The following is a 13,384-nucleotide window of genomic DNA, read 5'->3' on the forward strand; positions in this document are numbered from 1 at the left end:
AGAGAGGGAGAAAGAGAATCCCAAGCAGGTTCCACACTCAGCACAGAACCTTATGAGGAGCTCGATCTCAGGAACCATGAGATCATCACCTGAGTAGAAATCAAGAGTCGGACACTCAACCGACTAACATGACATAACATAAAAGAATGTTATTTAAAAAAAAAAAAAAAGCATTGGGGCACTTGGGTGGCCCAGTCAGTCAAGTGTCTGACTTTGGCTCAGGTCATGATCTCACGTTCATGAGTTCGAGCCCCACATTGGGCTCTGTGCTGACAGCTCAGAGCCTGGAGCCTGCTTCAGATTCTGTGTCTCCCTCTCTCTCCACCTCCTCAACTCACGCTCTCTCTCTCAAAAAATGAATAAACATTTTAAAAATTTAAAACATATTAAATATTTAGGTCCATATATTACCTTCTATTTCAAAAAATTTATTTAGACAAAAATTTAAGACCATCCACTAGATATGATACAGTACCTTCAAACTATTATCAATCCTTATAACCATATTCCTATCTGGGCAATGGGCCATTTAGAAAGTACTTAATAAACATGTGTTGAATGAATGAATGCTATTTCAGAGATGAATTCAGTGCTCTACATTTCCAGAAGTTTCCTCAGAAGGAATAGGTGCCTTGTAATAGTCATTTTGCTCTGGAAAACTCTACTACTCAGCCCTGTTTCAAGAAGGAGAACTTACTCCTCCAGTCTCTCGAAGAGCCTAAAGCCACCCTTATCTGTACCCATGGTTTCCGCATTGTTTTCTTCCCCCATCAAAAAGAGAACAGAGAAAGATCAGGTTACATTGCTGTCTTGGGCCTGTATACATTCCTGTGAGGTTCTCTCTTCTGTCAGGAAAAGTCTCCCTGGCAACCATATTTACACACTCACTTAATTCCCTCCCCTCCTTGGATTTGCTGGTTGGTATAAAAATTAATTTGCATTGAATTGCTTAAGTTTACAAGTTAATCAGTTTAACAGACTCACAAAATTTTACAATTTGGTTTCTGGCCAAAATTCACTTCTTAAGGGGCCTGTCTCCTCTCTTTTGAAATCTGAATGGAATTCTCTTCAGTTCAATACTTTTCAACACGTACAGTTTCTGGTTATAGGTAGAGAAAAGAATAGTCTCCTAAGGGCATCTGGTCAATATTATTAGAAAGATCAAGACAGGAAGAGGAACCTTAATTCAGAATAAGCAAGGGGTCAAATTCACAAAGATCAGCTATGATGAGGAGATGGAAAAGACAAGTCAAGGAGCAAGACAAAATGGGCCATATGAAATGAAGAACTCAGGCCTAAGGTTCTGGGTGATCAGAGTTCGGGACCTGGATAACAGGAATGGAACATGCGACTCAAGAATGGAGTGTCACTAATTCATCACCCATGTATTTATTAAGCATCAAATAGTACTTGGTGCTGGGAATACAGCAGTGAATAAGCCAGACCCAGGTCCTGCCTTCATAAAGTTTATAGTCAAATATTTAAATAGTGAACCAATGCTGGCTTTGTTATTGAGCCAAGTATCTTTGGGCTAGGGGCTTGTTATATAATTTCCTACAAAGGTCAGAACTGGTTTCAGAGTATGGATGGAACAGGGACTTAACCCAGACAAGTTCAACAAGTCCTCCCTGGAATAGGTGAGTTGCTGTGTCAACAAGTCTTTGACATATACAATGGTTTCTTTACATCTTCAACAACATGACACTTGAGCCTTTAGACAGGGAGATGAAGAAGGGTATATTTATCATAGGGCATAAGGCTAAGTACTTTGTAGTATATATAAGTTTTCTAGAGTAGAAAGTATATAAAGGTATAAGCTATTTTAAAGCATATTCAACAACTATTTATTGAGCATCAGCTATGTTCAAGGAATGGTTTGAGGAATTGCAGCTACGGATATGAAAAAGACCTGGTGCCTAGCAATTACAACACTGTGGTAAGTGCTATAAGGACATGTTAAAGTACAAAGGAAGACCAGAGAGTAAGGATACTAATTCGTTAAAAGCAAGTTGGGAAATGCTTCTGAGATACAATGCTTGAACTGACTCTTAAAAGACAGAGATGTTTGTTGCTTTCAGCTGATAAATTTGGTGGTAATTTGTTACATAGCAGCAGATGACTACTACAGGACCTTATGGAGACTATACCACCAGCACAAGTAGGAGACCATGGAGAACACCTGGCCATTGAAACTTTGTTTTGTGACATATGCCATAGGGTTATACTCTAAATCTCTTTAAAACTATAAAGAGTTTTTCTTAGGCTCACCTGGTCCATGTTGGGAGTAGAAAGTGGGAACAGGAGTACAGCCACTCTGGGAAACAGTATGGAGATTCCTCAAAAAATTAAAAATAGAACTATCCTACAACCCAGCAATTGCACTACTAGGCATTTATCCAAGGGATAAAGGTGTGCCGTTTCGAAGGGACACATGCACCCCCATGTTTATAGTAGCACTATCAACAATAGCCAAAGTATGGAAAGAGCCCAAATGTCCATCGATGGATGAATGGATAAAGAAGATGTGGTGTACATATACAACGGAGTATTACTTGGCAATCAAAAAGAATGAAATCTTGCCATTTTCAACTATGTGCATGGAACTGGAGGGCATTATGTTAAATGAAATTAGTCAGAGAAAGACAAAAATCATATGACTTCACTCATAGGAGGACTTTAAGAGACAAAACAGATGAACATAAGGGAAGGGAAACAAAAATAATCTAAAAACAGGGAGGGGGACCAAACAGAAGAGACTCATAAATATGGAGAACAAACTGAGGGTTACTGGAGGGGTTGTGGGAGGGGGGATGGGCTAAATGAGTAAAGGGAACTAAGGAATCTACTCCTGAAATCATTGTTGCACTATATGCTAACTAATTTGGATGTAAAATTTAAAAAATAAAAAATAAAATTAAAAAACAAAAAAGAAAGTGAGAACAGGCACTCTGAATGGGAATGACACAGGTAATGGGAGGAAGCAACACAATCACAGTCTTGTCTGACATCCTCCACAGAAGGATCTAAGCTGGCTGGTGCTGGGACCTGGTCAGGTGGTCAGCTAGCATCAAGTGCTATAAGCACTTGGTCAGTACTGGTCAAATGATTACACAGAGGGACCGGGAGTGGGAGGAGCAAGAGGGTAAGGAAAAGTTGTTTTTTGCGAGAGCAATAATCGTGAGGACCAGAAAAACTTCATTTGGTGTCAGTGCCAAGTAATGACTGTAAAGCCAAAAATAAGAGATAATATCCAAGATTAAGTTTTCCTGGCTTCCATGATTCATGTGGATAAAGGAATAGAGCAGGCAACGAAGATTAGGGTGGAACATGGACATTCAAGACACATGAGGTAAATGGGGCTGCATGGTTCACAGCTTCTGGGTAGTCCCCGGTATGGGGGTGCAGGGGAGGCATCAGCCTGGCTAAAAAGACATCAGATCAGGGCAGACAAGTTGTATTATACCTGTTCAACCCCAATTTCTGTTTCAGTAGGTATAAAAAGGTCGCCATAGCTTCCTACAAGCAAATGGGACTATTTGACTACAAAAGGAATAGAAATGAACTCATTTCTTATTTAAATTGGGAGTAAAGACAGCAGCAGGACTAAACTCTACCTAATAATACTCTCAAGACTCGATGGATGAGTTTCCAGGAGCCATTCCGGGTAAAGAGTTCCTTGCCTCTTTATTCTCTATTTTGCTACTGGCTATCTACTTGAACTTCAAAATATCCCCCCTTTGCCTTTTCCATCAGGAGTCCAAAGTGAGAAGCCCACAGGAAAATGTGACCGTGCACCATGACACAACAAGGACTTAGATACACTACACAAGCAAAACAAGGGATCCAGCACAACATGCTTTTCCTGCTTTAGGCAAAGTATCAATACCTGCAGGCAGAACTCGCTGCCTGATTTGTGGGGCCCAGTGCAAAATGAAAAAGCAGGGCTTTCATTAAAAATTATTAGGGGGCACCTGGGTAGCTCAGTTGATTAAGCGTCCAACTCTTGATTTTGGCTCAGGTCACGATCTCATGGTTCACGAGTTTGAGCCCCATATTGAGCTCTGTGCTGACAGGGCAGAGCCTGCTTGGGATCCTCTCTCTTCCTCTCTCTCTGTCCCTCCCTCTTCCTCTTTCTCTCAAATATAAATAAATAAACTTTAAAAAAAATATTAAGGATTTCAAGGTAACAACAACAGAGCATTAAACCAAATGAGGAGATGCAGGGAGGAGAATGCCCTTCTAAATGCAGGGCCCCGAGAGGTTGCATAGGCTGCACACTCATGAAGCTGGCCCTGCCTTCAGGGACTATTACAGCATGGTCCTTTAGAAGAGCTTTAGAGTCCGAGTTGGGTCCAAATCCCAGATCCCCTATGTGATCTTAGGCAATTTATTTAGCCTCTCCATGCTTCCGAGAGATTGTATGGTTGTAATCCAGTATTGTGAAGATTAAGTGGGATAATGAATAGAACATATACAAAGTGTTTAGCACATAGTACGCACTCAATAAGTGGTAGCTGATCTATTATTGTTCAATGAAATATGCAGGTAACTGTCAGAGCAGTAAGTTTAGGAAATGAATTACTGAACTGCTATAAAGGACATGAAAGCATGAGACTGAGGTTCTAAGAAAACTAAAATAATGAAGCAGACAAGGAAGATCAAATCTTTTGCTTGGCCCTTCTGCCTTCTCTAACCACTTTCCTACTTCTCTTTTCCCATTTTTTACAAAGTATACAAAGGGTGATCTGCATGCGGTCCCCATTTCCTAACCACATCTCATGGCACATCTTTTTCACTCTGGTGTTTAATATCCCCGTGGCCACCCCCTTGGGTGAACACCCGCCATGGGCGAGAACTAAAGCTATTGTTCTCAAAAAGTTACTAATGACCCCATGTTTACTAAATGAAATGGGCATTTCCCACTTTCTCTGTACAATTTCATACTGGTGACCAATTCCTCCAGCTTGAAACCCTCTCTTCTGACTTTGGTGATATGCACCCTCATGGCCAACAGAATGTCTACTCAGTCTCGCATCTCTCAGGTACACAAAGGGAACGCATTTGTTGGATGAATAAATAAGATGGTTCTTTGGCTTCTCTGATATTCCTTTTTTTCCTACCATACTGACTACATTTCTTCTTCCTACCTACCTAAATATGGGCAATCTTCAAGCTTTGGCCCTTGGTCCTCCATACTTCTGTTTCTATGCTGCTACCACTGGTGGGCCAAGCTAATCACATGGCTTCAGTTATCATTTTCTATACACAATACTCCTTGACTTCTCTGTTTTGAGCATAAGTCTCTCACTTCCAAATACTTATGGGACATGTCCACTTGTAAGTTCCAGTATCACCTCAAGATATTTTGCACCTAGTGGACTCCCTGAGTGGCTCAGTCAGTTAAGCGTCTGACTCTTGATTTGGGCTCAGGTCATGATCTCATGGTTTGTGAGATCAAGCCCCAAGTTGGCTCTGCACTGACAGCGTGGAGCCTGCTTGGGATTCTCTCTCTCCCTCTCTCTCTCTGCTCCTCCCCACTCTACCCCTCCCTGCTCTCTCTCTCTCTCTCTCAAAATAAATAAATAAACATTTTTTAAAAAGGTATCTAGCACCTAGCATTTCCTCTTCTCCCCAAACTGGTTTTCCTTTTTGTCTTGTCTCTGTTAATCTTGTCAACCATCTTCAAGGCTAGATCTGATTTTTCCTTGTTTCTTGACCTCTGTATCCAGTCAGTCATAAAGTCCTGTTCATGTTTCCTTTATGATACTTATTGAACCCATCTTTTTATTTTCACTCCATCACCCTAATTCAATTTTTTACCCCCTCACACCTAGACTACTTAAATAATGTACTAGCTGGTTGTGCAGTTCTCTTTCTATCCCTACTAAAGTTAAAAAAACACTTTTTTTTTAGCGTTTATTTATTGAGAGACAGAGCATGAGCGGGACAGGGGCAGAGAGAGAAGAAGACAGAGAATCCAAAGCAGGCTCCAGGCTCTGAGCTGTCAGCATGGAGCCCAATGTGGGGCTGGAACTCACGAACCATGAGATCACCAACTGAGTCGAAGTCGGACGCTTAACCGATTGAGCCACCCAGGCACCCCATCCCTACTAAAGTTTATTCTCCACACTGTTGTTGAGACTCTCATGACCCCACATTTCCCTAACCAAACATCTTCAGACTTTCCATCATACAGGATAAAGTTCTAACTCCTTAGTTCAGTATTCAATGCCTGTTAAAATCTGGCTGCAGCCAACACTTCTAGTCTTAGAACTTCTCTACTTAAACCTTTTGATCTTGCCAGATTGGTCCCTGAAAACTTTCTTCCATACTCCAGTCCTGTGTTTTATAAACATGATTTCTCCCATCTGGAAATTCCTTCCACCCTCCTTCTCTCTATAGAACAAAATTCACGATGCCTCTGAAAAACGCCTTCCTTGGGAATCATAGTCCATAATGATCTTTCTCTTTCTTCAACTTCTATAATACCGCATGTTTCATCACTTTGAAAACTTACTGAATGGCTGCTTGACATTTAATCCTCACAACTCCATGAGGTGGGTGACATTATTACAGATGAAGAAACAAAGTCAACTAACTTGTCCAAGTCACATAGCAAGTAACTGCTGGAACTGGGATCCAAATCCTTGTTTAGCAGAGAATAATTCCCAGACGACACCACCTCTCTCATTTTCCTGTGTTTTCCAAACCACAAATACAGCACAGAACTTGCACACAAGCAGGTGCTCAGTAAACATGGTGATCGAGAAAATTGCTTAAATAGCACCCGTGACTCTCTAGCACTTACAGAATTGTCCATCTTAGCAGTCCACATTAAGCACATCACCTCTTTACATCGCTTCCTCTGTAATATAGTTCAAGACCGGGGATTTGCCAAAAATTCACCACTATCCATTCTAAAAATAAATGTTGGTTTAAACAAAGCTAAAAGGCCTTTATCTGATTCGAACATTAGGTGAGCTTTGGGGATGCCCACTGTACCACCGGTAGGCCCATCGTCGCTATTTCCAAATGATTAGGAAGTAAAAATAGGCTGGCTAGTTGATGGCTTATGAGGTAAAATGGACTATTTATAGTTCTGGAGGTGGATGCTAAGGCAGCAGAACAGGATTTCTCTGCTTTGGTAGCTAAGCCCTCAGTAAAAGAGGCCCAATAAAAGTGCATCATGGATGGGAAATGGGATCAAAAGAGGGTAATAGTGAGGGAGAGAGAACAGAAAGAAGGAAATGCTGGAAATACTCTATTGAGGAGACGGCGCTGTCCTTTTCTGAATAGTTGCTTGAAGCTGTCAGATCTAACCCTGTCCTCTGCAGCTGGCACCGTGTAACAGAGGACTCTGTCACTCCTGCATGATTCATGGTCTCAGTCCTGAACTGCCTGTCCTGACCCACATCACAGGCCAGATCCTCTCTTGCTCCAGATCCTCCCAGCTTGTGACCTTATTACTCACTTCCTCAGGTCTCAGAAATCTGACCTCACAGATCTGACATTCAGCATTGCTTCCCTGGTTATGACCTGTATTTTCCTCTTGCTGTATGGAATGGGGCTCAGAAAAACCGATGAGGGGAAAAAGTGGGGAGGAAGAACAATACGAAGGAAAATAAGAGGAAGAACAATAAGAAGGAAAATTATAGTGGCAATTAGAAATTCTAGATTACTTTTGGGAAGTTACTTCATTGAGACAGGGAAAAGGCCATGGCTGCAATATAAAGCAATTACCTAGAGATACCACACTCTTCAGCTGTCTGTATTTACTGTTTCCTCTTTTTTGGCTGCCCTTCCTGTCCTTCTCAATCTTCTCTGCAAGGCAAACTCCTATTCATCCTTCAAGATCTTGCTTAAACATGTTCTTTTCTGGAAAGCCTTCTCTGACCCTCTCAGACAGCTAATTGTTTTCTCCTTTGTGTTTCCACAGCTCTTTATATACACATCTATTATGCGATCACTTTTACTGGCAATTTTATTTGTCTCTCCCACTACTTCTTTGAGGACAAGGACTAATTATCTTATTCATCTCTGCATCCCCAAGACGTAGCACAAGGCACAGCAGAGTGCCTGGCATATAGCAAGTGTTTGTTGTTCTGTGATGAAAGACATCAAGAACAATATGAAAGTACAATTTGCGCTTCCCTTGCAAAAATCAAATTGGTTCCTAGTACTTTTCATGTGTAGCCCCGTTTTTTCCCCCGATTTGGAAGAAACGACTTTAGACTCATAAAGGAAATTCTATTGATATATCTGGCACATTAGTCAGTTTTTCATCCCCATTGATGATAGCAGCATTCCCCCCCCCCCCCCCCCCCACCACACCACATACACCCACACCCACACACTTCCATGAAGCTCCCAGGGCAAGCTTAACATTAGTGGCACATGGTCCATCCTACCATTTCTGTTGTAGTGCAAGCTAAATGACACCGTGAGCCTAAAGCTGCCACAGATCTTAGCAAACTGGTGGTGGTTGGGGGGGGCGGGGGTGGATAATTAAAAGAACACACTTCTGTAGCAGACCTAGAAGGGTGAGGAAGAAAGATGAATTTAAACCTTGCCTTATAAGAAATTTGTTAGAAACTCACGCAAAACAGCCGCTTCCTCTGGACATGACAGACCCGATCCAGGTGTCCGGCAGTGACCTTTGCCCATGAGTGTCAGGTCATCACCCAGCACAGAAAACAAGGGGCCAGTGCCTTTCCTGGGCATCCCTCCTTCTCAAACCTGGCAAATCTTGGGGCCTGCTTTTTCTTTAGGGGATTGTCCTCTCCTCCCAGCACCGACAGTCCCCAGTTCCCTCCGCCGGTGCCCCCTAAGCACCAGTCTCGCCTTCGTCCCACAAGGGGCCCCAGCGTGACTCCGGGTCAAAAGTGCCGGCGGCTGGGCTGTCAGGCCCGGCTGTGTGGGGGACGCCGAGGTCAGGCCGGACCCCAGGGTCTCCTCACACTCTGTGGGACGAGCTCAGGGGACGCAGGCCGCGCCAGGCCACGGGCTGCCTCTGCGCGGGCCTCTGCGCGGAAGGGGCTCAGCCCCGGAGAAGCCGCGCGCGCGCGCCGGTGCTCCAGCCGGTCCCCCCGCAGCCTGCCGCAAGTGCCGGCCCCGCAGCTGCTCCGCAGCCCTGGTCGCCGCTGGGTCCCCGCACCCCGCGCGCCGCAGCCGGTCGCTCCGCCGGCCGGACTGCTGGGTGCCCACGCGGGCCCCGCGCCGCGGATCCCGGGTCAGGCCGCCCGCCCGCCCGCCGCCTGCCTGAGGTGCCCACGGCAGTGCCCCGCCCCGCGCGGCCCGACCCGGCCGCCGCGCCCCGGCCCGGCCGTGACAGCTGGGTGCCCAAAGGGTTAAGCCGGCAGCGCGGCGGCCCGAGTGCCCCGCGCGCTGCCCGTCCGCCGCGAGCCGGCCCCAGCGCGCACGCGCCCGCCCGTTACCTGCGGTCGCGTTCGCGCTCCTCCTCCACCTGGCCGCTCTCTCCCGGGGGCCGCCCCTCAGCCCGCCCCCTCGGCTCGGCGCCGCGCACCCTGCTGGCTACTCGGACACAGCCCGGGGAGGAGGGGCGTGGGGGGCGATTACCATATATTAGCATACCAGCGCGCGTCACGTGCCCGTTCCAGCCAATGGTCACTCTGGAAGGCGGGGATTGGGGCGAACACGCCTAGGTGCTGCTCCGGGCCTGAACCGGTGGTCATGGCAACGGCTGGGAGGGCGGGGGAGCGGGGAGGCACCGGAGCCCAGTGGCCCCGCGGGAGCATCTCCACTACCTGAATTCTGTGTGGAGACACCGTGCACTTTTCCCACCCTGCGGAGGGAGAGGGGCTGAATTTGGCTCCTCTCAGAAGGATTCAGACTCAGCAAATAGTTACCGAGCGCTTACCACGTGCCTAACACTTTTCTGCTGGACATGATTCTCGGGGTAACCTTGAGATGTCAGTACTGTTAACCCCACTTGATAGAAGGGAAAGTGGAGGCTCAGAGAGGCTAGGTCACTCACCCAAAGTCACACAGCCACACCAAATGTTAAAAGTGGAGGTCTGAGCCCATTTCTGACTTCAGGCCAGGACTCTCTTGAGTTGTTTTCTCCAGCAGGGGTCTCCCAGCACCTCCTCACAATTCCAGGTATACTAAGCGTCTGGAAGATACTCATACAACCCTTGTACAGTGCTTTAGTGTTTCTTTACAAAGACCTTTGAGGTTAGTAGGCAGAGCAGTTATGTCCCCATTGCAGATGAGGAGAAATGAGGCTTAGAAAGGTAACATGACCTGTCTCAGGTCAAATAGCTATTAAGAGCTAGTACTTAATTTCTATGATTTATACTCAAACTCACTACTTTATAAACTTTTAAATTCAATCTTCTCAATGCAGTGGTGTTGCTATGACCATTTTACAGATTAAGAAACTGAGGCTTTAGGAAGCTAAGCAAATTACCCAAGGCTACACAGCTAGTTAATAGCAGATTTAGGTTCAAAGCTAGGTTTATCTGGCTCCAAACTAGTCTCATGAAATCTTGTTGCACCAGGTTCATTTCATTTAGGCTTGGACTTGGACTTGCAGAACAGAACTTTCCCACCTCTCCTCTTAAAATGTGACTACGTTCTCTCTTGCGCCAGCAAAATATCAAGTGACAAATGATATGCGTTAAGGTCACAGGCTAAATATTAAAAGAGAACAGAGTCACCCCTGCAAGGTAGGAAGTACACTGTATAATTCCCTGCCTCTTGATTTTTACCTCTAGGGATTTGATAGTTTGCCTAAAGGCAGAGTAGTTTAAAAATATTAGCATCTGCATTTGGACGTTCCTTCTGCTCCTCCCTTCAGGTTAGCTCAGTGGCTTTCTGATTACTGGACAAGGCCATTTGCCTCAAATCAAATATGCTAAACTTTATAGGCATTTTAAGGGATTATTAAAGGTAACTTTGAATATATGTACATTTCATCTTATTGGGCTGATTTAAACCCTAATTTCCTCCTAAGCTGTGACTGTTTGGTGTTCAAAAGCACAACCATGGAGGCAGACTTATGTGGAATAAAATCCTGACTTGGCTACTCACTAATGTGTGACCTTGGCTAAGTTACCTAACCCCTCTGTGCCTCAATTTCCTCATTTGTAAAATAGGACAGGAATGGCGTGAGAATTAAATGGGTTAACATATAAAAAGCATTTAGCACAAGTAAATGGCTCACAGTAAAACTTCCATAATTGTTCGCTGTTATTGCCCCAGGAGCTTTCATAGGAACTGACAACCCCCATGTACAGAATCTCTCCAGGTTTCCTGGCTAGCTTTGAAATGTTGAAGCTGCCCCCCCCCCCCCATCCCTCGTAGCATATTAAACAGTCTGTTGTGCTGGTGAAGGCTTGTTATCTCTCCAATGACATTCCCTCTTCTTAGGATCATAAATAATTCCTGGACTCAAAGGAGCTGGTTTCTCCTGCACATCTCCTAGCACCAAATTACCAGAGTGGCTCCTTGCAGAAGGGGATCTTGACAAACAGCGGAGCCATAAGTCAGGCTCCTTGAAACACTTTTATGAGCGCCTTAATGAGGGAGATGAGCTGTCATCAGGCACTCGTCCGTCCTTCCTGGCCACAGGAAATGAGCTCTTTGTGCTCAAAGGATTTCCAAAGCTGAGGAGCAAAGAGTTTTCAGGAAGTGGGGCAGGGATGAAAAGCTGTTGACTCAGAGAATCCCAGGGCTAAACAGCCCCCATCCTGCCATTCACCTTATAGGGTCAAATTACTCATGGTCTTATTGCAGCAATAGCACCAAAGGGTGGCTTGTGTGGGGGGTGTTAATTCTCTCGCCCCTCTTCCCCCGGCATATACACTTGGGCAGCCGACCCACCACCACCCCAAAAGATAATGCTGTATAGAACGATGGTTAAGAGCATAGTCCCTTGGAGCTAAAGAAGCAAGTGTGAGTCCTGCCTTCCCTACCTTGGAAAAGTTGCTTAACCTCTTTGTGTCTCAATTTCCACATCTGTAATATGGGAATAATACAGTACCCACCTTTGAGTCTCCTGTGAGGATAAATGAGTTACTGACATAAAGTGCTTGGAATGCCCTATATTTGCTAATGAAATGTATTGCTAATGTATTTGCTAATGAAACAAAATAAACATGTAAGTCCAGTACAAACAATGTACTTTCGAGGCAACCACAGCCTTAAGCAAAGTGCCCTAGGCCCTCTCTCTGTCCCTCAACTATATGCTGTAGGCTGCCCTCCCCATTCTGACTTGTAAATAAAGATTGCCCAGGAAAAAGAATGTGTGCTTAAGGACTCTAGTTTGAGCCTTGACTCTGCCACTTGTCCTCATTTCTGTGAGCTTGGCCAAGTTTTTACATTCCTAAGCCACAGTTATGTTATTTGTAAACTGAGACTAACTTCCTCCCAGAGTTGCTCTGAGCGTTTGATCAGATAGTGTCTGGCAAGAAGTGATGGGGTCCTGCTTGATCATAATCACCTTGCTCATTTACTGAACTGTTTCTGGTGAATATCTTTGCTCTCCTACAATGAAAATAACATTTATTGAGCACTTACTCTGGCCTTGTGTTATATACATCATCTTATTTAATACTTAAAATAAGACAAAGGCCCAGAGGGATGAAGTAACTTGTCCAAGGTCACAGTGGAAAGCGGTGGCAGGACCAGGATTCAAGCTGGACCGGATCTTCGAGTCCATGCCAGTCACCCACCATACCGCAAGCCCACCCCTGTTCTAGCATGGCTCATACAATTCACCACATGTGTGTTCTATTTCTTTAGGATTCCTCCCCCATCCACAGGCACATGCTCTCCCCCAGTGCCCAGCAACACCCAGCACCATAAGTGTTCCACATACTCTTACTGAAGGACTGAAAGTGAATGGCGGTGACATTTAATAGGGATGATAGTCCCCTTTTTGGGACTGTCCCCAGTGGGGAAGGAAAGCAGCTGGGAACCCTCCTCTCCACCCCCAGCATCCTCTTCCTGCTAACTAACAGTATGGAAGGCCTTCTTCCTTCCCCCATGGGGGTGTCAGGCTTCTTGGTTTCAGAGATCCACAATAGGCACAATGATGACTCATCTGCAGTGAACATTTGGAGAGCTGTCAGGGCCGCTGGTGCTTTTTAGGGCTCTGTTAACATGCATCAGTGGCGTGATTTCCAAATAACGGCCTTGGAGACCTATATTAGTTTCCTAGGGCTGCTATAAACCACAAACTAGGTGGCTTAAGACAACACAGATGGATTCTCTCACAATTCAGGAGCCAGAAGTCCAAAATCAAGGTCTCAGCGGGGTCAGTTTCTTTCTGGGGGCTTGAAGGGAGAATCTATTCAATGCCTTTCTCCTGGCTTCTGGTGGCTGCTGGCAATCCTTGGCACGCCTTAGCTTGTAATGCATT

General features: G+C 45.2%; 1 protein-coding gene across 8 annotated transcripts in view; it reads right to left on the bottom strand.

Annotated features, from left to right (window-relative positions):
• PHC2 (polyhomeotic homolog 2) overlaps positions 1 to 9,526 on the bottom strand; it is a 116,265-nt gene extending 106,739 nt beyond the window's left edge. For 7 of the 8 annotated variants that reach the window (XM_045035508.1, XM_045035507.1, XM_045035506.1 and 4 more), the window contains exon 1: positions 8,598 to 8,989. The gene's annotated coding sequence lies outside the window, so the exon portion shown is untranslated. Of the gene's footprint in view, positions 1 to 8,597; positions 8,990 to 9,434 lie in introns of those variants that run through there. The other variant, XM_045035503.1, reaches the window with a different exon arrangement.
• Positions 9,527 to 13,384: the final 3,858 nt, after the last annotated feature.

Source organism: Felis catus, chromosome C1, assembly GCF_018350175.1.
Source record: "Felis catus isolate Fca126 chromosome C1, F.catus_Fca126_mat1.0, whole genome shotgun sequence".
In the NCBI taxonomy this organism is placed as follows: Eukaryota; Metazoa; Chordata; class Mammalia; order Carnivora; family Felidae; genus Felis; species Felis catus.